The 22,485-nt window shown below is 42.3% G+C and overlaps 1 long non-coding RNA gene across 4 annotated transcripts; it reads right to left on the bottom strand.

Moving 5' to 3' along the window:
• Positions 1 to 305: 305 nt before the first annotated feature.
• On the bottom strand, positions 306 to 21,839 carry LOC119874050. Of its 4 annotated transcripts, none has more exons than XR_005366445.1 (7): positions 21,670 to 21,839; positions 20,891 to 21,019; positions 17,679 to 17,729; positions 10,829 to 10,928; positions 10,599 to 10,643; positions 9,582 to 9,965; positions 306 to 930 (listed from the first exon to the last, which is right to left on the bottom strand). It is a non-coding gene; the product is annotated as an uncharacterized LOC119874050 (long non-coding RNA). The 4 variants fall into 4 exon arrangements; XR_005366446.1 differs by lacking the exon at positions 10,599 to 10,643 and adding an exon at positions 10,453 to 10,542; XR_005366447.1 differs by lacking the exon at positions 17,679 to 17,729.
• Positions 21,840 to 22,485: the final 646 nt, after the last annotated feature.

Here is a 22,485-nt window from a genome sequence, read left to right as displayed (position 1 = left end):
TTTATTGTCCATTTACAGCATAAAAAGTTTACCCTTTAAAATAAATGTATGCAAATAAAAAGAATAAACCATTTCAAGAAATGCATTAATATGTAATAGGCATCTGTCACAACATAAATGGACCTTGAGGGCATTATGCTAAATTAAATAAGCCAGATAGGGAAAAACAAATACTGCATGATATCCCTTACACGTGGAATCTAAAGCAAATAAACAAAGTTAAACCCAAAGAAACTGAGAGTAGAAAAGTGGTTACCAGGGGCTGAGGGGGTGGGAGAAAGAGGGAGAAGTTAGTAGGTTATAAACTCCCAGCTAGAAGATAAATAAAATCTGAGGATTGAATATAAAACGTAGTGACCCTAGTTGAAAACATTATATTATGTAATTAAAATTTGATAAGAGACTAGAACTTAAATGTTCTCACACACACAAAGATATAAATATGTGAGCTGATGGTATTAATGTGCTAGATAGTATACACACTTTCACAATGTAGACGTCTATCAAATCACCACTATGTACACTTTTGCATTCTTATAATTGTATTAGTTGTAATTCCACAAAACTGAAAAAAAAATATGTAATAGAAGTGATGGAAGGCAGGAATAGCACACATGACTGTGTATTAGTTAATCTATTGCTCCGTGGCTTAGGCAATAATAAATGTTTTTACCTGTCATAGTTTTGGTAGGTAAGAAATTTGGGGGTGGGTACTGTTCTGGTTCAGGGTCTCTCGTGAGGTTGTTAAGATATCAGGCAGACCTACAGTCATCCGAAGGCTCAGCTGGGGCCGGAGGATCTGCTTCCCAGGCGGTTGACTCACATGACTGGGAAGACAGTGCTGGCTGTTCCTCAACATATGGGGCTCTCCACGGTCTGTTCAAGTGTCCTCATGGGTATGTCTGCTTGCATACCCCTACAGCAAGTGACCTGAAAAATCAAGGTGTAAACATCAGTGTCTTTTATGAAGCTGGCCCCAGAAGTCACTCACTTCCGAAATGTCCAGTTAGTCACCCAAATCAGCCCTATTCAGTAGGGGAGGAGCCCCACGAGGGGTGGATAAGAGGAGACAGAGATCACTCAAGTGATAGGCTTCCACACTGTGATATATCAGTGACCAAAGTTTGAGAAATATTGATCCAACTAAAGTTACAATTTTATACAGAGGGCAACAAATGAGTGTCAGAGAAGAGAGATAATGTAACCAAGCCCAGCCAAGCATTTTTGGCAGAGTGAAGGTTAGGATCAAGAGGGCCTGGTCCCCAGCACAGTATAATAGCCCCCCACCCCCATATTGCACATGCAGACACTACCTTTGGCCTTCCAAACTTTAGGAGAAATCCAACCCTCTCTCAGGGCAAGACTTCTCCCCAGCCTCCAACAGGGAGCTGATGCTGTAGCCAATTATTGGGCCCTCAGACATCCCATTTGGGTCTGGGTCCGGGCATGTTAGCTGATTTTAAAGACAGATAGTGAATCTGGGGTCAAAGATCATCTACCCTCACCCCCACCCCAAGGTTGTAAGCTAACTATACACAGGCTGTGTTCAGCCACAGATAAGTCTGCTTGGACTAAACAAGGCATTGCTAGTTTGCTTTATTTTTTTAATGAGTTGTTAATTAGATGTGAAATCAGGATATTTCACATAAAAATCTAGATATGAAGTTTCCCTTGAAATAATCAGAAGTGTTGACAATGCCTGGTCTATTTTTCTGCACAGTAGCCCTGTGCCGGAGTTATGTTTAAGCTACATGTGATCCTTTATTCACCGTGGTACCTGCCACTCGTCTGCTTTCTTAAATTCCCTTCTTATTCTCTACAAGCCATTGAACTGACTACTCTTGACTTAACTCAACTCTCCCATTTACAGGTAGCTAATCTGACACCTTGACAGTTGGTGGGCTTACATCTATTAAATGACATTCCTGAGGCCACATGGCCGCTAAGCAGTAGGGTAAAGATCATGGCAAGTTACTTTCCTACCTAAGCTGATGCTCTTCCCAAAACACTCCTCTGTGTCTCTCACAAATAGGCTTCAAGATACCCACAGGATATTCTAGATTGCTCAGCGAACATGACTCTCTTCCTCTCACTGTACTTTTAGCCTGAAGAGGGTCTCGTATTGCACAGCTGAATGAAGGATATTTCAGGGAAGAGGAAAATGTACAGCTCAATTCCAACCCATTACCACAGTATAAAAATGAAAAGTTGAAAACTGACACATACCTCCATTCTAAAGGAAGGATAGCAAATAAAGAATAATAGATAGAGAAAACGCAAGGACAAAACCACTTAAGTCCTGGGAAACAATTGGCAACAATCCCTACACATCACTGATCCCAGCCTATCCAACTACCAGGCTCCTCATCTTAAATATTTCAATTTACCATTTATTATTACTAAAAATAAGTTATTTTAAATCTTTCAAGGAAGTTTCTTGCTTCCCCATTTCCTGACGTTTATGAAGTCACCATCTTGGCCTACACATGAAAGGCAAGGGTTTTAACTAAATTGCATATAAAAATGGTGGAGGAGAGAGAGTGAGGGAGATTTTGGCATGCTGAGAGCTCCCTGTGAGAGATGATCTTGAAAGCCAGGCTCGACAGCTGCTCTGGTGATCAATACAGAGAACTCAGATTCCCCAGCACCAACTGGCTTCTGCCAAGGTCACGGGCTTGTGTCCAAATGCACTGAACTAGGAGGGGATTTTGCTTCCCCTGGCCCCCCAGCTCAGATCAGCTTTCACTTACGAATCAAGAGATGGGGGTGCACTGTGACCGCCACCGCAGAGCCACAAGTCATAGCAGACCTAGGAAGTCTGTGTGCAGCTCTCCAGCAATATAAGGCAATAGTGAGGGGGTGTCTTTGTCACAGAGCATTGGACATTCTGACTCATCCCTCTGGACTCCCACACCGCCCCCACCTTCCACACCGGAATCTCAGCCCCTCCCCCTCCACCAAGAGGCTCCGGATTTCCTCCATGGAATTCAAGGTTGAGCCCTGGTCAGCTAGTGGTGGTACAGATAGAATGATTCTTTCCTCCATGTCACATGCAAGCCAGGGCTTCCTCTGGGCAGTGAGGAAGGAATGAAATGAAGTGGAGAATTGTATCTCCTTTCACTTGTTCATTCTAATATTAGCTAGGTTGTCTACAGGGCTCCATGCAGCAGTTAAGGCCTAAATAACTGAGACACAAGCCCTCCTCACCAGAAGCTTTGGTAGAGGAGAGAGATTGATGAAAAATGAGATGAGTGTTATTATCTGGGAAGTGGAAGAGGAATGGAAATGGATGGAATGAGGAGCAGGGGAGGAAGGGACCTTAGGGAAGATGAGAAAAATGAGAAGGATTAAGTACCAACCATCCCAACCGGAGAGAGGAGGGAAAGTACATCAGATGGACAAAGAGCTTGAGTTAAAGCCTGCTGGTGAGAGCAACTAAGGTGTATTTATGGAATTAGAAGCAACTCCATAGAAATAGGGGGCAGAGGCCAGGTGAATAAAGGTCTTAAAATATTTGGCAATGCACTTTCATTCAGTCTAAGTTCATTGGGGACCCAGTGAAATGTTATCACCAGTGGGGTGACAGGCAGAGCTGGAGTGTAGGGACTTCCATGAGTCCTGACAGGTAGGAAATGAAACTCAGAGCTGGCCTCAAACCCACCGTAAACATCTCTGTTGAGAAACAGAATAAAAGCAGAGTAAGGAATGGGTGGAAGCTACAGCCTTCTGGGCCCTCCATCCCAAACCAGCAGCGGCACTCAGGGTTTCTACTCCTATGGGAAGAACCAAGAATAAAGCTCCACAAGAGGAAACACTCAAGACTTTAGTCAGGCTCTGTGCTCCGAAGCAAAAGGCAGACCAGGGTCCCCTGTTACTAGGAAGAGACTGAAATTAACCGGTGATGCGACCGTTGCCTGACAAAATCGGCTGGAGTGTGCGGATCCATCCCTGCAGCCAGGAAGCCAGCTGAACCTGGCCTTGTGCTCCCTCCAATAACCAGACCAAAATATCTCCACAGTGTCTGTGGACCAGGAATCTCCAACGGTTGTCAGAAAACACAGTTTTGGAGGGCAGCCCCAGAAATATAAAGAAGTACTCTCAAGTATATAAAGGCTTCATCAAAAAATATGCAATAAATGTTATTTTCATTATTATCTAGTAGTTATACAGCCTTTAATCTGTAATAAGCATTGTTTGAATATTATCTATCTAGATACACAGAGAAAGGATATATATATATGTGTATATCCCAAGTCACACAACTTTTAACTGATAGAGCCTAATTTCAAATCCACTTGATCTCAGAGTTGCATTTTTAACCACTATGCTGCATGGCCTCTCTATGATGGAACACTAAAAACATTCCCTTTAAGATCTGGAGGGAGCCAAGGAGGCCTTGTGTCACCCCTACTATTCAACATTGTCCAAGAGCCCTGGCCAATGCAATAAGAAAAATAAACATGTGATTAAAAAAAAAAAAATAACCAGAGATAAAATGGCCTTAACTTGCAGACAACATGATTAGAAAATTCAAGAAAATTACAGATAAAATATGAGAAAAGAGAGAATTCTGCAAGCTGTAAGACCCGTTCACAAACCCATTAGTGTTCCCAGAAAACAGTTCTACCAACTAAAAAAATGTAGTGGGAATTACAGATACTTTCATGATAGCCAGAGAAATTTTAGGACTCTTATAAATAATTCTAACAAAAATGTAAATAAACCTTTAGGAGGAAATTGTAAGGAATTTTTAAAGGATATAAAAGGAAGCATAGATAAATATTTATAGAAGAGAAGATTCAGTATTAAAGTCTCTGTTCTCCCATCGAAGTAGTCTATATAGTTGTTCCAACATCAGTGAAAATCTCAGGTCAGAGCTTATACTCCTCATATGGAAGAATCGAGAAATAAAAAATTTTTGAAGAAAATAATTAAGAGTACCAAAACCAGATAGTGAGCCTTATTCTAACATTATAGCATTCAAGACAATGTGCTATTAATGTAAGAGGGAACAAACAAATCAATGTAATAGAATCAAGTTCCTTGAAACAGACTTGTGGAAACTTGGCATTATAAATAAATATAGAGGGAAAGACTATTCAATATTCAATGGTACAAGGACAATGGGCTTTCCATCTGGAAACAAAACAAAATTAGAGCACTAGAACAAAATAAATTTCAGGTAGATTGAAGATCACAATTTAAGAAGTAAAATTTTTATAAGGTAATGATTAAAAAAATACTCAGAATCAAGGATTTATTGAACCAGACACAAAAGCTCAAGCCATAAAAAGTAAAAAGTTTGTTCAATTTGATGGCATTAACCTAAAACTCTTTTACATGATAAAGACATCACAAAAAAATAAACAATGTGCCATAGACTTGGAGAAGTTATTTCCAATTTTTTTTAGTTTTTGACTGACAAAATATTAATATGCAGACTACACAAGGTCAAAATTTCCACAAATCAATAAAATAAATACTGAAAATTAAAGACAAAATAGTAAAGGCATGAACAGGCAAGTCATGAGAGAGAAACTCTCAGCAGCCAATAAGTACAGAAAAAGAAAATTATTCTCATTAACAAATGTAAGTTAAAATGTAATAAATAAATTTGAATAGTTTCCTAACAAATGCAGACATAGAAAACAAAACACTTTTGTCAGACCCATCAGATTGTCACGTATCAGACAATATCAATTATGGGTAAGGATGTAGGAAAATGGAAATTCTCCCTAAAGTGCTATTGAAAAGTTAAATTGGTACAATGTTGGAAAGCAATGTGTTTGATATTATCTGGCAAATACAAACCTGGGCCTATTATGTGACCTGGAAATTCCATATCTAGGTTCATTCGACATGAACTTCTGTGTACAGAATGCCCCTTGCAGTGTTGCTTGTGATTAGGAACAATTGAAACCAACCGAAATGTCCGCCAATAGGAAAGTAGATAATATTAAGTTGTGGGATATTCACACAAGAGCTCTTCCTAGCTCAGTTCAAAGTGAATGACTTTTACCTGCATGTAACAACATGGCTAATTCTCAGATCACAGTGTTGTATTGAGAAAAAGGCAACTTACAAAAGGATACATATAGTTGTCAAGTTTCAATGCATGTAAAATAATACTATATATTCCTTTTGTGGCAGCATATATGTCATTTTAAAAGTTGCTAACATTAAGTGACACAGTTATTCATTAGACTATTTGATGCTTACTTTACAATACAAAAATCTTTTAATATGAAGTAAATTAGAGAGGGTAAGGTTCTAGGCAGGGGGAACAATGAGGTCATTCAATATTTTAGGTAAAGCACAGCGGTAATTTGGACTGTGATGGATGGATGGAGGGTGGTGGTGGTATAGGGAAAGGTGCCACATCTTAGAGAACATCACAAACCAGGAAGACCAAGGGCAAAAACCACATCCCCCAACTTTGGGCCTGAGATCACGCTGGTAGCAATACTCAATGTATAAGATCAATAGAAGCATTCTTATTCTTCCTTTCATCAAAATCAGGAAAATAAAAACTCAGTAAATATTGATATCAAATTTAAAAACATGTCTTGGGTCCTGTGTGTACTTAAGAGTTTTGTACAAATTTGGTATAAGAGGAAATTGACTTTAGTAAGCAGACAAGTAACTTCTGAGTGGATCTGATGATTGCCCTGCTTTCAAGGGGAGACAATGGTCATAAAATTGATAGACCAGCAATGTAGAGCAGCAGAAAGGAAGGAGCCATGTAGAGGCAAAACGTCTTCAATTCAGAAAAAGAGAGTGTTAGACTACCAAATCTTAGATGCCCGGGAAAGCATTTGATCCACTGTTAGGCCTTTAAGCAGATCGGTGGCTGAAGCACTCATACTAGGTGTTATGTTCAACAGTTTCACAGAAGAAGTCCACCATCCAATAGACCTGTGTTCACTTTCTGGGTTTGCATTTATGAGCTCTTTGAGCAAATTATATAAACTTTCTGAGTGTCAGTTTCCTCACCTGCAAAATGGGAGTAATAATAGTACCTCCTTTAAGGTTCTTTATACGATGACAATTAAATGTCATATAAAGCCATCCAGTAAATTACAACTGTTCACTGTTAGTTGCCATAAGTTATCATTGCCTCTGTTCCCGGTAGAAAGGACCTAAATACAAAGCAAATCTGATCTATCCTCTGTTCTTGGCAGCTCTCACTGCCCTAAACCTTCTGAATTTTTGTTGCATCTGGAAGAGTCAAGAGTTGAGCAAAGTCTACCACTATCTGATTCTACTCTTAAGGTCAGTCCAGGTCAGAAACTGGGGCATACGGAGTACCTCTGTGGCCTTTTCCTGATATGCTCACAGGAGCAGCCACTCCATTATTTTCTAGTAGGCCAAATGCCAGAAATCTTGAATATATCTTGTAACACCATATGTCTCAGTCCTTAATAGATCCTTTGAAGATTATAACAGCTTGCTGGGTTCATCCTTTTAGTTTTTTAAATTAAATGTTTAAGATGCATTTGGGTGGCCAACTGTAAACCTTCTCTTTGCATTAATTATTTGCAGACATTGAGGCTGTGAGTTAGGGGGTGGAGGGTGCTAGAAAAATCCATGCCACTTGTTCTGCATCAGCACATAGTTTAGTACACATATTTACAAGTGTATGAGCTCAATATAAAAGCTTAACTTTGTCCAAACTATTAAGGATGTTTCCTGACACCTTAGAAAATGGAATTAAATTCAGACCATCCTAGAAATGCTAAAGGAGTCCATCATACAACAAGAACACAGCATCCAAAGGGAATAAACACTTTCCATATGCCAGGCACTCTGCTAGGAACTTTCTATGTATTAGCCTATTTATTAATCCTCATCTCCCCAGTAAGAAGTTGCTATTCATGTTATCCTCATCTTACAGGTGAAAAATCCCAAGGATCAAAGGGTTGGATTGAGTTGCCTAAGGTCATTCAGCTGTTGGGTAGCAGAGTCCAGTAGGAAACCCAAGTGGTTCTGCTTCTAGAGCCAAAGCTCCCTTCTCTACTGGAGCTTCAAGAAGAATGGAGAGGGAAGTATGAGGACTGAGCAGTTGCCAGCACTGTTTTAACTGCTTGCAATCTTCACAGCACTAGGAAGAGGATATTATGATGATCATTATCCCCACTTTATAGATGGGGAAAGTGAGGTTTGCCCCCTCAAAATCAGCCAGTATGGGCAGAGCTGAATTTCTATTGCAGAGTGCAGGCTATTAGCCACTCCGCTGTCTTGCCCGTTGAAAAAGAGTGCAGCACATAGCAAAGTTATCTGTGAATGTATGGTATCCAGAGTCTTTCTGATATTGCCTATTCCGTTAAGAATGATATCCCTTGGCCAAGCAGTAATACTCTAAATTGTAAGAGAAGAAAAGGCCCAAGACTTAGTCCAAGTAGGACCCAAGACTCAAAGATGGGAGTGGCTTACCCCGTCCAAGGACCAGTCAGTGGTAATGCTGAAGCAAGCCTCCCCAGCCCCTGGCCCGAAGGCTCTGTAGTCATGGGGAGGAGGATCAAAGGACAGAATTGCTGCTCTAGGCAGAAACACTGTAATGGAAACCATCTCGCAGGCTGGGGCAGAAAAAGCCTTCCCTCCTCGTCACATTTTAGCTCTGGGCAGAGTCTGTGACTCATCCAGGGCATTTGGGTGTGTTTCTTCCATGAAGCCAGGGTATCCTGGGCAGAGTCCCAAAAGAAAGACAGAAGGAATCAGGAGTCTCCTCTACTCCAGGGGCAGAGAAAGGGGCTGTCTATCAAGAAGTACTGAAAGGCCCTTCAAGTGCTCCTCGGGAGCCACCAGGGGAGTACAGCCATGAAATGTCCTGGCATTGCTCCTTCAGTCATTTCAAACATGAAAAAAAGAACAGCTCTGGAGATGAAACATTGGAGTTGTATGGAAGAGTGAGTTGTTAAGCCAGACCGACTTGCACTCAAACCCTATTTCCATCTCTCACAAAAGGAGTGAGTCATTCACGTGTGCAGCCCTGAGCTCCGTCATTTATAGAACAGACATCATAAATGCCTCCCGTGCAGAGTCACAGTGGGGCTTCATCGAAATAAAGTATGAAGTGTTACTGATGGAGAAAAGGAGTTCAACAAGTGCTTAATAAAGGTCGAATCTGTCTCCTCCTGATAAGGTTGAACCAAGCCAAAGAAAACTATTTGGAGGATAGAGTGGGCTAAACACACAGCGAAAAGAAGTTTGTGCTTCTAAGCTAAGGATACGGAGATGGAGATATCTACACATGGGTCCTTGTGATGTGGAGCAGGAGTGTGAGAGCCAGGGGAAAGAGAATGAAAGGTACTAACTCACTGGCTGTGACAATCAATGAAAGCCACGTGCCAAGGAACGTGGGTGATTGCCAGGATCTAGAAAATACAGGGAAAGGGACTTTTCTCCAGAGCCTTCAGAAGAAACATAGCTCGCTGACACTTTGTAGCCCCATGAGACTGATTTTGGACTTCTGACCCCCCCAAACCATGAAAGGATCACTTTTTAAGCCAAATTTGTGCTAATGTGTTACATCAGCAAGAGGAAACTATTGCATTCGGGAGTATCACAAGCAAAACACTCACCTTAAGGGCATAACTGCACCATCGGATGAGTAGGTGAGACCCAATGTCCCAGAGCCAGCATCCTGAGAACACTTGAGGTCACAAGTCCATCCAGGGGCAAATGTAACAATTCCTAACTAGTCCCCAGCACCACCATTAGTTCCCCATAACATAGCCTTTATTTGTTTTTTGTTGTTGTTGTTTTCTCTCGTTACTGGAAACATTCTCAGGATGATGTTCACCCAGTCTCTCTTTGAAATCTTCTATGAGCAGTTTTTGGAGGAACGTTTATGAGTGCCACGGATGCAGCAGGTGCACTTGCTGAGAGCCCTGCTTCTCTCTGGTTCTCTTCTTACTGCTGTTTTCCCTCATGAGCCTTGCCAACACTCTCGCTGAGCTCTGGAACTAAGGAGAGAGATCCTTGGGAGAAAATTGCCAGATTTGGTCCCTATTCCCAAAGTTGCACTGCTTCTTCCCAGAATCTTACAGTTTTTCACAAACATGATTCCTCCAGCTTTAGATATCACTCCCATGACATCTCCTGATTCGGGACATCTCCTCTTTCATCTTTGCCCCTTCTTTCTTGCCCCTCCCCTGCCCATATCAGAATGTTTCCCTCTTTATTCTGATTAAAAACTGAAGCCTCATCCATGTATAACAAATTATGCAAATAAATGATGGGTTGAGAGGGGGTATCCTTATGTTGGAAGCATAGGAATCCCAGGTCCAGCCTCTGCAAAACATCTTATTCCATAAAGATAGACATGTTCTGCTTTTGAGTACATCCCTTCACAGGGACCCTCTGGGTGCCATATGCACTGCCAAGATAAATGTGAGTACTCAGGTTTCAGGGTTTTCCCAGTCTCTCCCCGCCCCCCTCTCCCTCCCTCACCAAGTCCATTCTTTACTGTGTTCTGATTTCTGATTGTAAAGGAACTAGGCTGGCCCAGGATGAATATAGTGCCTTCTGCAAAAGATGACCCTGGAACAGGAAGGAGAATGTTAGATACTGTGTCTGAGAATATCAGTCTTCTGTACCTGGAGAAGTTCTTTAAGTGAAACAATACATTGAAGCCTCTCCTCCTGCCAGACAGAACAAACACATCATTATCAGAACCCAGTATCTCTGCAAACTCTGGTACTGGTGCTGGGGTATGAGAGCAGCCTCAAAAATGCATTCTTCTTCATCTGAGTTTGAAACCAACTGAGAAATAAGACAAAAAAATTAAGGCTAAGGGAAGCCAAAGCATCCCTTTTGTTACTTGTACCTCTGCAGTTGGAGAATGTGGCTTCTATCAACGAATAGATGAGACCCCAAGATTACCAAGGTATGCACAGCTCTGCACCTGTGAGTCTCCCCTTCCATCCCTGAAAGAAAAAGATAGAAATAATCCCTATAGACAGCTCATGCCCAGTGAGAAAGAATGAGGCACATGTAAAGCTCTGCACACTCAGTTCCTAGATCCAAATTCACCAAGTGGATGAGCACCTATACCCTCTCCCCCAATAAGAATGAGTGTGGGTTCAGAGCCCATAAACATTATGCCAATGGAATTCCCTCCACATTGAATATTATTTCCACTGCAGCAAATTATGTTTTTGTCAAAATACTCACTGCCCCTCTCTACTGGGCTCATCCCTCTGAGAGCATTATCTTTCCTATGTCCATGACACTTGCTTTGGTGAGCAAGATGTGAGTTTTAATGGTACAAGCCATTTCTCCTCAGATACTTTGAGAGCCATTGCATGCCTCTAGCCTCTTTCCTTTCCTCTGCCATGAAACGTCGTATCTCAGAGTGGGCTTCTCCATCAGCCTTGGTCCCAAAATGAAGAAAGAATAGAGTAGAATTGCAGTCATCCCACAATGGACATGAGTTGGAATGATAAATAAATATTTGTTGTTGGGAGTCAAGAACATTTTGGAATCAATTGATATCTTAGCCGAACCGATCTTATACTTAGAGATACATGTAGGTTCCTCCCCACCACACACATCCATAGTAGCCAGCAACTTTTGTTTCTGCTTGGTTTTCTATCTTTCATTCTATCCATCCATTCATTCATTGAGTGTTGAATGGACACCAGGCCAGGTAAGAGGTATCAGAGCTGCAATAATAAATAAGACATGCCTTGTGGGGGAGTTAGTTATGTCAAGAAATAACTCAAATGGAGGAGTGCCTGGGTGGCTCATTCAGTTAAGTGTTTAACTCTTGATTTCAGCTCAGGTCATGATCTCAGAGTCCTGAGATCAAACCCCTCATTGGGCTCTGTGCTAGGCATGAGGTCTGCTTAAGATTCTCTCTCTCCTTCTCTGCCCCTCCCCACCGTTCCTCTCTTTCCCTCTCTCTCAAAAAATTAATTAAATTAAATTAAAATTAAGAAAAGAAGTAGCTTAAATGGAAAGTAGTAAGTGTAGTGGCAGAGGATTATGCAAAGTGCCAAGAGGGCCCAGAGGAGGAAGGATAATTCAGATCAGCTAAGGAGATCAGGAAAAGCCACAGGCAAACTCTGCAGGAGCCCTTCACTCCAGGGGCCTCTCATAAAATGTGGCTGACACACTTGGCATATCTTGGTATTATCCCTATTCTCTGGAAGTCAGACTCAGCTGAGATGGCAACCAAAACAATTAACTGAGCTGCCCAACACATCAGGATATATGTCAAATTCCAAGAAACGTAGTAGGAATTCAGAGTAAGGACAACATCTTTTTATCTGGAGCCCATAAGAAGTTGAGGAGGCTAGATTTCAGCTGAGCAGTGAAATATGTGTTTAATTCTTCCCAGTGAAAGAATTGGGGGCAGGTCACTTTGGTAGAAGAAAGAGAATGTTCAAAGAACCAAAGATAGGAGAATAAGCTCTATTCCAGAGACAGTGTGTGGAACAGAGAGATAGCATTCATGAGGGGAGCAGGCTAGAAGGAGGCCTCAGAGACAGATCCTGAAGGCAAGATGAAGACCTGTCATCCTAAGGTGACAGGAGCCACTGAAGTTTTCTGAATATGGAAATGGCATGATAGAAAAGGCACTTAATAATAATGGGCAAATGACCTGGCATGGTGGAGAGTGACATAGAAGGACCAACTGGAGATGAAACAACCAACTAAGAGGCTGCTAAATGTTCTGGGCAGGAAGTGAGGGGGTCCCATGCTGGGAAGGGGGATGGAAAGAAGGATCCATAATTAATGGTGTAGGGATGCTGAGAGGTGCTTGGGAAGTCATGGACCAGAGCCCCAAGGAGCCATCAGAGTTGAGTGTTGAATAATGAACAAAACTCAGATGAACTGAAGGGAGGAGGAGAGAAGTATAAGGAAGTACCAGTTTTTAAGGTGAGGTAGAGGTTTTCCGTAGTGTTATGACTAAAGATGAGGTCAGCAAGTTGAAAGCAACAGTTATGCATGACGTACATGACCTCTTTGCCTTCCTTCTTTAAGTCCTTTTAAGAGTCCTATGAGTTAAAAAAAAAAAATAAATAAAAGAGTCCTATGAGTTTTGTACTGTTAACCCATTTCACAGATGGGGAAATGAGGATTCAGACCAATGTATACCGATCAGCTAATAATTTGTGGGGCCTACTGAAAAATGAAAATGTAGGGCTTCTTCAAAAATTATTAAGAACTTAAACACAGTGACAATAGAGCAGTGAGCTAAGCAGTCTGTGCCCCAAGCCCTGTGTGGACTACACAAGTCACACACTCGTTCCATCAGCCCTGCTGCTATGACTGTCCCAGGTTCATACAGCAAGAAATGGTCATGGTTGAAAGTCACATTTCTTTCACAGCATATGGGGAAGTGGAGTGACATGGAGGTCCTAGGAACCTGGGTCTCTGGGTCACTACACTGAGTAGAGCCCCAGGTGTCGATAAGAGTAAGTCATCTTGTTGGTTTAAGCCACTGACATGTTGGAGCGGCTTATTACTGAAGCAAAATGTGGACCACACTGACCAATACACCAAGGCTCAGAAAACCCTCACAGCACTGATGTGGGGAGCTAGGCCTTGAACCTGGACCTCCAATACCCCATCATGGGGGGGTCTTTTGTCTACATGTGTATGTTCCCGCTGCAAGTCACAATCTGGTTAGGGTGCCATGAGACCGATGTATTGGGCCACACACAGATTTTTACAAACCAAGTGACTTAACAACTGAACTATAATATAAACTGTCCTTGTGTATTCCACATTGTAGTGGTATTTTTCATGAGACTTGTTTCCAGGACACATGTATGCTCAGGGTTACAGAATAACATGGACTTCTTGCTATGGGTCACTGTCAAAAAATGTTAAAAGCCACTGTTCTACATCATGCTTTCAGCATAGAGAAGGAGAATCGGTCTACACACGTCACCTCAATGACTTGGAGACTCATAATTTCTTATAAAATTAGCTAAATGGGAGGAAATTTGAGTCCTTATTGCCAACGCAGTTAATGCTGTGGACTTTACAGTTTCTCCCAGATAGGAAGCTTTCCAGATCCTATCCAAGGCAAAACTCAAATGTTGTAATGTGCCCCCCTTTAATGCCATTAGTCCCCCACCTCCTCCATCCTTGCTTATTCTGCCTCAAAAGAACCATGAAGTCATCGTTTCCGATACAGGCTACAAAACCTCATTGTCTTTTGACACAAGCCAACAAATCCGGGCACAGATGTGCCCACTGGGGCAACTACTAAAAGGCAGGCAAGAAGCCATGATGTCACCAGCTTTGGGCCCGGAGCCAGGCTTCTTCCTTTCTTCGAACCCACTATGGGACTGAGCCCCTCAAAAGTGAGTCACTCAGGAGTGTCAGCATCTGCCCTCAGAGGGAGACACATTTACTCAGGGAAAAATTCTGCGGGCAGTGTTTATGCTTCGCTGTGCCAGAAGCTGTCAAGCCTGCTTCTCGCCACTGCATCTGTGGGACCGAACCCCCACTTATAAGAGAAAGAACTATGAAAGAACCCAAAATAGCTTATTTTCAATTACTTGCTGAAAACTCCCAGATGTGAGCAGCAATGGCTGTGTGGTAAGCACATTTGGGTTTTGAGTGTGGATATTCTCTCTAAATGTCTCCCATTGGCCAGCAAGTTGAGGCAGGAAGGATATTATTAATCATTTAAATGAAGGTTGGACTTTTTCCCCCATCTTTCATAGATCCTGACTTCTAGGACTTGGAGATTGAGGGACACTGTCCTTGATTTCTCTCCGGGCAGTAAACACCTTCGCCTGATGTAAGATGGCTGCATCCAGTTGTGTCAAGCTCCTATCTCCTGAATGTGTTTTGAGTCTAACCATTTCTCATTGTATTACCAGACCACCCTCATTTCTGGCCAGGGATGTCTCCACAACCTCCTAGTCTCCATAATTTTACTCCTGCCCCACCCGCTTCTCTTGCCACAGAGGGATTGTCCTAAATGCAAATCTGATCAGTCACTTTCTGCTTTAAAAATCTTTCTGTAGTTTCAATGGCTCCTCCAGGATAAAGACCAAGCCCTACCAAGGTCAACAGGACCCCGGGGGTCTCATCCCTCCCACTCTCAGGGTTGACCTCAGGATCTTCTCCCCTTGCCCTCCGAGGCTTGTGATGCCACACTGCTCTTCTTTATCTTCTGGGATGCCATCAGGCTCCGTCTGCCCTGCCTCAGAGCCTGCTGTTCTTGCTGAATAGAATGAACCCATTCTTCTACATGCTCCATATTGTAAAAACCTAGTCACCCTTCCCTTCTCAGCTGAAACAACACTTTATTAAGAAACCTTCCAGAACTCTCAAAATACACCAGATCACCTCATACTCTCTCCCATCACCTTATCCTGTTCTGTTACTGCCCTTATTGTACATAAAGAGCATGGTTTTGAATGTCTCTCTCCCACTGGACTGAGCTTCACAGGCACAAGGACAATGATTTGCCCCCCTCTGTACCCATATGTTAGCATGGTGCCTGGTACATAGTGACTAGTTAATAACTATTTGTTGAAAAAAAATGCTAAAACCCCTTGAAAAGACTGCTTTGACATCTAAATGCTTGTAAATGATTTCTTTGGTTCAGGAACCATTATCTTCCTAAGAATAAATAGTTGAACCTGTCTCTCTTTTGTCTTTGGTTGCTGGGAAAGCCAGAACCCCCAGTGAGGCTCAAATATACCAATTTTGGGGATACATGAGGTTTGCATATTTGTGTTTTCTCTTCCCTTAGTCTTTTCATTACAGTCTCTTAGGGTGGGTTTTGCCGTCTGCTTCCACGGTAGGGAATACCATATGGTCTTACTGTGGAATACCATTGCAAACCTTCATGGTAAAATTCAAGACAGTAAGCCACGTTGAATTCTTTGAGGAAAGAGGTGAAGTCATGTATTTATCTCTTTAGTATCTGAAGACCTTTCAGAATGGGGGCATGAAATAGGGACTAGAGCAGCTGCCATGGAAGTCAGAAGGCTTAGAGCGTGTGTTGATGTTGTAGGACTCAACAAGTCTCTCCTCACACCCTGGACTCACCATTTATAAATGAGAGGGACTCTTGTGCTTAATATACAATGTTGTTGAAACACTGTATGACAGCACTTTGTAGTCTGAAAAGCAAAGACAGGCACGCACACATGCACACACAAGAATATAGGGCTATGATCAAGGAGGAAAAGCTTTGATGAGATCATATTTGATTTCAGGACTGGCTCATGGACAAGTTTTTAAGTGAGTAAAGTTTTCCACTGTTGCGTTCCTTCCCTCTAGACTCTCCTTCTGGGTCTTATTCATAAAGCTGCTCAGTGCTATCAGGCTCAGAGACCCCCACTGGGCACACTTTCCTTCTACTTCCTATTGTTCTCCATCAAGAACTGTGAGTCCTGTGAAAGGTTTTTCTCATGTCTCCAGAGTCTTACAGGTGATAAACTCATTTGGTAAACTAATTAAAGCTAAAGGTGGCAGACATTGTAGAAAGAAAGATAATTGAACAATTAATCTACAACATGAGTAGGGCTATCATGTGGGAGGCCCAAAGAGGGGACATACAAGAGCACAAAGGCTTCCCAAAGGAAGATTTATTCTGAACTCAAAAGGGCAGTCGGAGTTCTCAAAGTGGAGGAGGAGAAGGAGAAATAGCCTGTGAACAAGAACAAACAGCATATTCTGAAAATGAAGATGGGCATTAACCTTGGCTTATATTTTTACCTCCTAGTTCTGAACCACACTGAAGTCTGTATCTCTGATAGGCCCAGAGATATTGCAGGGAGAAGACAAGCAGAGAACTTCCCGAAGCAAGGAGCTGTCTGGCTACACAGGGAAGCATCACCTAGGAAGCATGACAAGGTGGGGGCAATGCTCGCAAGACCTATAGTTGCAGGGTCACTACTCATTGAGCATAGGGAAAGCTCAAGACTTGTTCAATTTACTCTTTCTTCTAAGATCCAGCACTTGTCATCCCTCTGCCAGAAGGATGACTGGCAAACGTCTTCCTAAAAATCACCAGCCTAGATCAGGGCAATCCAGCCAGCCAAGCAGATGTTCATTCCTCCCTACAGTCTGTGGGAATAAGACTTTAGCATCTGCTATGTGCCAGGAAGCTTGCTATGGAGAGAGTGTGGCAAAGAAGAAACTGCTTTTCTGGCAACTGCTTTCAGGAAGCTCACAGCTAGTGAAGCAACAGTCAAGTAAAGTGCCAGTGATAGATCAGTGCATGTGGAAGAGACAGATGTTGGAAGCATGGACCTGAGTGTCAAGGAAGACCTCCCAGAGAAGAGGAACCTGAGCTGGTTCCTGGAGGTTTTTTTTTTTTTTTACAGTTCATATCACCAAGGATTGGGTGACCATCCTTCCACACACAGCAGCATTCCTGACTCTCCTAAAATCCCCAACAAGCTCCTCAACCACTCTTGGAAGATATTTTGACCACATGATCCAGAAATTACTGTCTGTTATGAACCGAATGTTTATGTCCACTTTTGAGGGATTCATAGGTTGAGATCCTAACCTCCAATGTGATGCTATCATGAGGTGGAGACTTTGAGGATGATGAGTTCACAAGGGTAGAACTCCCCTGAACAAGATTAGTGCCCCTGTAACAGAGACCCCAAAGAGTTGTCTTGCCCCTTACACCGTGTGAGAACACAGAGAGTAGACAGCCATCTATGAATCAGGAAGTGGGCTCTCACCAGATACAGAATCTGCTGGCTCTTTGACATCGGACTTCCCAGGCTCCAGAGCTGCGAGAAACATAAGCCTATTGTTTAAGCCATTCAGTCTATGGTATTTTTGTCACAGCAGCCTGAACTAACTAAGACATTGTCATCCCAGGAATCCCTAGGGTCCAGAGCCTTATGCAGTACTTACCCACTCCCATCAATATTCCTGTCTTGCATCCTCGAATAAGTAACAAACTGTGGCTAAGGATTAAGCTATCTCCCTTTTTGTTCTCTAACAACACTTGGCAGACACTAGGTGCTCTGTAAATGTTTGTTGATCTGAAATGAATTCATTCAATTGGATTGATCATTACCCTCGGTGTCCAGGAAAGTGCCATCTGGCCAGTATCTTGTAGTATCATCAATAAACTTTGGCATCGAAGAGGTTTCAGTTTAAATTCCAGCTCTGCCAGTGGAATTTGAATGAGTTTGAGTGTGACTTTGAATGAGTTGCTTGACCTCTTTAAGTCTTATTTTCTTATTAGAATCTTATTAGAATAATATCTCCCTTGCAGTGTTGTTGTGAGGATGGAATGTGATAATGAACTTAGATAATACTGAGCATGGTCGATTCTCAGTAAGCATTCCCAAGAATAACCGTAGCAAAAGTGGGTTGCTCCTTTAGTATGTCCCAGGTAGTTAGCTAAAGCATTGTGCATACATGATCTCATTTAATTCTCACATTGGCCCTATACAACTGGACCACTTCTCATGTCTACTTCATAGGAGGGAAAACTGAGACTCAGGAAGATCATATAACGTGCCCAGTGTCACACACTGTTCTCTGTGGCACTGCAATCTAGGCCTGATTCTCTCCCACCCGAGCCTGAACACTCATCATGACCTTGAGCTGCTGCCTCACATATGGTGTCCATCTTTACCCACAGTGGGGAACATCAAGATCACACAAAGTTATATGACTTACGCAAGGTCATACCACAGATCACTGGCCACTGTGCCATGTTGAGAAATGTGTTCTGGTAAAAGGACCTTCTCACCATGGTGAAGCAACAGGACCCAACACCTACACTCCTTTTTATAACTGGAAATAATGTGTAATTGGAATACATGGAAAGGCTCAAAAATGCCTGGCACCACTATTTTTGTTGTTGACAGTGACTGAGCTTTTACATTGAGGCCCACAAGAGGGAAAGCAATACAATCCCAGAACCCAGCACAAAAAGTCCATCCCAGGAAGGTTCAGAAGTGACAGAAAACACTGCAGTTGGCCTGAGAAAAAAAGTGATGCGTGATCTGGTTCTTGTCTCACAACCTTCTGTCAAAGTACCTAATTTACAGGTCATGCCCATAAGGACGTCTGGACGCTGTCAACTGCCCCCAGGATCTATGCCAGTCTAGACCAGCTGTCAGAGTTAAAGAATCTCAGAATTAAAGTGCAGCTTAGCTGTCCAAATTGATGGGAGGAAGATGGATAATACAATAACATCATCACTAAAATTTACTGAGGCTTCCCTATGTGATAGTGCCTTGGTAAAGGACTTTACATTCATTCTTTCAGTTAGTAATCACAACAGAAAGTGAAATATATCAATTCTATATATGAAAACAATAAGCCTTATTAATTTGCCCAACAATTCTAAGAGTAATATGAAACTCTTCTTTACCCAATGGTTCCAACTCTCTACCTTCTCAGTGGATATTACCCATTTTTGTGATTTACAGTCACCCTCCACAATTTTTATAGGCTTACACTGATAGGATAGGTGTCGGGTGATAGACACTGGCAGCCTCGTGCTTAGAGAATCCATTCTTTACCATAGACTGTGTCAGGTATTTATTATGCACCTTCCAAATTATTCCTCACAAGGCTACATGCTATCATTCTTTATAGATAAGGACAATGACTTTCAAAGAGGGTAAATGATTTGCCCAAAGGACACATCTTGTAAATAGGAGCACCACAGCCCCCCCAACTCTAGCTCATGCTTTTTCCACTTCCCAAGAGATCAAGCTAACAAGAAGACAAAAAAAGCCACATAATAAGCTAGATGAAGGGTATGGGTGATTCACCAGTTGGATAATATTTCATAGAAAAATGTGGCAGTTTGTTTCCATCTAAGATGCCTCTATATCAGAAAAACAATAACAATATGGCACAAAGCAACGGATAGAAAAGGTGTAGATATTCCTGAGCCTCTAAGTGGTCTTAGATGGTTAGGGAGGGCAGGGCCTGTTAGAACTGAACTTCTGATTCATTGGTTGCTTTATGCCATCATTCATATTTATTGCTTGCTTGCCTAAAGATGTGGGAATCTTGAAAATACAGTGCCTGGCCCAAAGTAGGACTCCATGCACTACCTAAGGAAAGAAAGGAGTGAGAGAACGAGAAATAAATGAGACTCTGTCCCAGTCCTCAAAGAGCCCAAAGTTTGATGTCAGTCTGAAAATGAAACAGACAATGCATAATAGCAAATACAATTATCAGACTCCAGTTGCAATGTGGGCTATGAAGGAAGAAGAAAAAGATGCAAGGCTCCCCAGAGGCAGTGATGTGACTTTCGAGCAGAAATCTAGAAGACACATTTCAGTTGAACATAGAAGTTGAGAAGTTGTAGGAACAAAGATGTTCTAGACAGAAGTATGCCAAGGTTCAAAGGACCTCTTCATGAGTTCATGCATCTCAGAGAGACTGTAAGAGAGATTGTGGGTTTATGTGTGGGAATGGGTGGCATTGTTGGGGCTGGGAGAGATGGGTCAAGAGATGAGCTGGACAGACTGACAGAGACCAGCTTTTAAAGAATGTGGAAGGACAATCTGAAAACATGGACTTTTTGGAAGAGCAGAAAGCCATGAAGCTTTTCAGCAGAGGTGAAATGCCTTTACACTTGCCTGCTATAACACAGAGCAGGCTGGAAGAGTTGAGATAGGTCAGAGGCACAAGATAAAAAGCACCTGCCATAATCCAAGGGAGGAATGTTGGCAACCTAAGTTAAGGCAATTTAAGTTTCAGAAGGTTCGTGATCCAAATTGGACAATTAAAGACATTTCAGAATATTCTGAAACCCTAGGCAGAAACTCTTATGCCAGAGTTAATGGTATATCTTTCATAATTATAATACGTTTGTGGACCAAACTTAAATTTTCTCAAATATTATAACTACAGCAACAAAAATTCCTTACATTTACATAAATATTATTAATAACAATATCTTCTCACTTACCTTACACCCAGATAAGTCAACGATTCAGTAGGTATTCAATAAATAAAGTCCCTCACTGGATTCACCAAATGGTTCATTGAGGCAAGCAGGAGAGCTATGATCAGAATCTCCATTTTACAGATGAGAAAACTAAGGCAGAGAGAAGTTAATGAGTGCCTGATAATTCAAGAAAATTCCAGACTCAGGAGCAAAACTAAGTTCCATGTGGTCTTAGCTAGTTATTCCACCTACCTCCATGCTAGAGTCCAAGGGCATAATTCTTGGAGCCTCTATACAGGAATCTGAATCCGTGAATATCCTAATGTCAGTTAATCTTGAAACTTATTTTTCAGACATGGTTTTAAAAGAGGATTTGAATGCAAGCTATACAAATACAATTGGGAGGCCAGAGAAAAACAAGAGGGCTTGAAACGCCTAAGGAGGCAACGACAACAACAAAAAATCAAAGATGGTCTCTCCCAAAGCTCCAAATACTCAGGTCAAACTAAATTTTAACCTGGCTTTTTGTGTGCTTAATCCATATTTATGCATGTTTATTCCTACTGACAACAAGTAAGGGTCTGGTCATTGTCACTGTCCTGGGATCACTCTCCCTGGCTTCTGCAGACACCAAGCCCTACATACATCATAAGTCCACATCACAACTGGCACCTGCTGAACTAGTGCTGGCTGCCAACAGGAATTTCTCAGGGGTGTGGGCCATGAGCTTCTCTAACCTGGGAGAGCTCCCATCCCAACAACATTAGGAAAGACTCAGATGATAAAATTCACTTTTCTACCTCCCAAAAGCCACATCCTGAAAGGATCTTCAGATTCTGGATATAGGCCTCTTCTCTCGGTCTCCCTTTCTGGACCAGGTGGAGATGAAGTCAGCCTCTTGGCTCTTCCAGCTCATCTCTGGCCACTCAGCTCAGACCACAGCTCTCCCACACAGTGTGGTTGATGACTAGCCACTAGGAAGAGAGGTTTGGAGAAGTAGACCCAAAGTCACAGAGAGCACAGATAGACGCTGCCCTAGCCCCCTGTGGTAGGCAACGTTACCCTTTACCCACCCTGTGCCTCTTGTGTGGAGGATTATTCATTCTCACCCTATTAATTTTGGCAGAGACATGTGACTTATTTTTGGCCAAGGAAGCATGAATGGAAGTGACGTGTCACTTCTAGGAAGAAGCTTGTAAGAGGCCATGTGTGGTGGCTGTGTTCTGTTCTCTCTGTTAATGCTCCAGATAGAAACTGCTCAGTCGGCTTAGGTCCCAGGCTGAGGTTAAGATGGAGCAAAGCCACAGCTAAGCCAAAGGCCACATAGCATGATAGAGAAATAAACTCTGTGGTTGCACAGTGAGACTTAGCGTTCATTTGTTACCTAAGCATATCCTAAACTATCCTGACTTTCTCTGACTCCCTTTTTGCTCTCCTTCTCCAACCCACTAAAGCGGGCCATGTGCTTCTACTTCAGGTTCCCTGAAACAACACCCCTCCCCTGTGTACACACTGCCAAGTGTACCTATATCCTATATCAACATGTACCATAGCAAATTGGGATGTGGTTTTGTTGGATATCTATCCACTAATCCCCAGGTACTATGTTGCTTGAT

This window comes from Canis lupus, chromosome 11 (genome assembly GCF_011100685.1).
Source record: "Canis lupus familiaris isolate Mischka breed German Shepherd chromosome 11, alternate assembly UU_Cfam_GSD_1.0, whole genome shotgun sequence".
Classification (NCBI taxonomy): Eukaryota; Metazoa; Chordata; class Mammalia; order Carnivora; family Canidae; genus Canis; species Canis lupus.
Note: the sequence above shows the minus strand (reverse complement) of the source record. Positions and strands in the feature narration are given on the sequence as shown.